This window comes from Rhinolophus sinicus, linkage group LG07 (genome assembly GCF_036562045.2).
Source record: "Rhinolophus sinicus isolate RSC01 linkage group LG07, ASM3656204v1, whole genome shotgun sequence".
Classification (NCBI taxonomy): domain Eukaryota; kingdom Metazoa; phylum Chordata; class Mammalia; order Chiroptera; family Rhinolophidae; genus Rhinolophus; species Rhinolophus sinicus.
Genome location: NC_133757.1, coordinates 99,516,034 through 99,518,815, shown reverse-complemented (window position 1 = coordinate 99,518,815; position 2,782 = coordinate 99,516,034).

Sequence of the window (2,782 nt, the reverse complement as noted above, 5' to 3'; positions counted from 1 at the left end):
GAGTGGTAGAGTTTTAAAGATACGTGCATAAAGAAAAGTTGGGTGGTCTATACAACCAAATATGAATAGGATTTATCCCCGAGAGATGGAATTAGAGATAAGTTTTTGTGAAAGATTTTATTTTTTTAATAGCAGTTTTTATGTTCACAGAAAAATGGGGAAGTTACAGATTTCCCATAGAGCCCCTGCACCACACATGCACAGCCTCTCCCATTATCAACATGCCACACCAGAGTGGGACATTTGTTATAATTGATGAACCTACACTGACACGTCATTATCACCCAAAATCCATAGTTTACTTTAAGGTTCGTTCTTGGTGTTGTACATTCTGTGGGTTTGGACAAACGTATAATGACATAGATCCATCATGAGAGTATCATACAGAGTATTATCTCTGCCCCCAAAATCCTCTGTGCTCCACGTATTCAGCCCTCCTCCTCCCCAACCCCTGACAACCACTGATCTTTTTACTGTCGCCATAGTTTTTCCTTTTCCAGAATGTCATGTAGTTGGACTCATACAGTAAGCAGCCTTTTCAGACTGGCTGTTTTCACTTAGTTATATGCATTTAAGCTTCCTGCATGTCTTTTGATAGTTCATTTCCTTTTAGTGCTAAATAATATTCCATTATCTGCATGGACCACAGTTTTATTTATTCACTCACCTCCTGAAGGACATGTTGGTTGCTTAGGCTTTGGCAATTGTGAATAAAGCTGCTATAAACATCTGTGTGCAGATTGTTGCATGAACGTAAGTTTTCAATTTCTTTGAGTAAATATTAAGAAGCCTGACTCCTAGATCATATAGTAAAAGTATGTTTAGTTTTTTAAGTAACCACCAAACTGTCTTCCGAAGGGGCCACACCATTTTGCATTCCCACCAGCAACGAATAAGAATTTCTGTTGCTCCACATCCTTTGGTGCTGTCAGTGTCCCAGATTTTGGCCATTCTAATAGGTAGGTAGTGGTATCTCATTGTTTTCATGTGCGTTTCCCTGATGACTTACGATGTGGAACGTCTTTTCACGTATTTTTTTGCCATCTGTATGTCTTCTTTGGTGAGGTGTCTGTTAGTCTTTGGCCCATTTTTTAATTAGATTGTTTTCTTATTGTTGAGTTTTAAGAGTTCTTTGTATATTACAGATAATAGTCCTTTATCACATTTGTCTTTTGCAAACATTTTCTTCCAATCTATGGCTTGTTGTCAGCATTCTCTTGATACTGTCTTTCACACAAAAAAGAAGTTTTTAATATTAATGAAGCCCAATTTATCAAGTCTCTTCATGGATTGTTCCTTTGGTATCATATCTAAAACACCAGCTGCATATTCAAGGTCATCTAAGTTTTTTCCTATGTTATCTTCGTGGAGTTTCATAGTTTTGTGTTTTACATTTAGATATAGATGGATTTTGAGTTAATTTTTGTGAAGGGTGTAAGGCCTGTGTCTAGATTCATTTTTTTGCATGTGGATGTCCAGTTGCTCTAGCACTATTTGTTGAAAAAACTATCTTTGCTCCGTTGTGTTTTTTCTATTCCTTTGTCAAAAATCAGTGATTGTATCTATGTAGGTCACCAGGTGAAGTTTTACTTTCTTTTTTACATTTTTTTTTTATATAGTCTAAATATTCTTGTTACAATGAACATGCACTGCTCATATAGTCGGGGGGGAAAAAAACACGATTTTCATTCTGGGAAAAATATCATTTTCTGTCCTATAAGTGGTCTTTCTATCCCTGGCAATTATTGGGATAAATGTTTGTGTGATGAAACATTTATTCATTTAGCAAATATTTCTGGAATATTTGTGAGAGAATATTATATTGCTTGCAAAGACTCTGGCTGTATCTGGAAGGTCCTCTAACCATAAGTTTTTTTCTGCTTCACTATATAAATATTACTGTAACAACATGAAATAAAATTTTGAAATGAAAGAAAAATCACATGTCAATGATTTCTTTCTTTCTTGTTCCCTACCAATCTGTGCCATATCATTTTACCTGATTGTAATCATCTGGCCTTCTTTTACTTCTCTCCTCTGAATCTACTGCTCATTAATTTAAAACCCGTTGGAATCGATTCATATTTGGGACATGTACTGCTTTGTGTTGAACCTAAATGCGTTTTTCAAGCTTCCAGGGCTGCGATGTGTGGCAGACGCAAGCCTGTCTCATTCTGGTCTGTATGCCTGGCCCCTAACACTGTGTCTGCCACCCTGGATGCCCTCAGCCCATGTTTGTTGACTGAATGAACAAGAATATGTCCATTTATGTTTAGTGGAGAGGGAATGGTCTGTGTGTGTGTTCATACTACGCCACACACCAGCAGCTATGGAATGCAAATTAGAATGTTTCCACCCCAACCCTGAGCCCTGACTCCGAGGCCTCTGGTGCCTTTTGTCTCCAAGCAGCAGGGAATTCAAGCAGAAAATTCACTATTAATGGTTCAATAAAACATTCAGGTCCTAGATGCAGCCCCATGGAGGCTGTGTGGCAGCTGGGAATACAGATGTGCTGCCTCAGAAGGGAGTCCCATTCTCATTTAGTCTTATCTGTCATTAGGCTATAAGTCTGAACTCCTGGGGCCAGGCCTGGGGAACTCTTCCACATTGGTGGCAAAGCGACCAAAAAAGGTGGAGCAAAGTCCTGGCAAGCACTCGAGTGTCTCGGAAAAAGTTCCTCTCTAGGAGGTCTGCACTCAGTTTTGTTATATATGACCCAAGAGGTTAATCACCTACCTTCCCCTCAGAGAAACAATTCCATTATCTTAACCGACCATGTGGC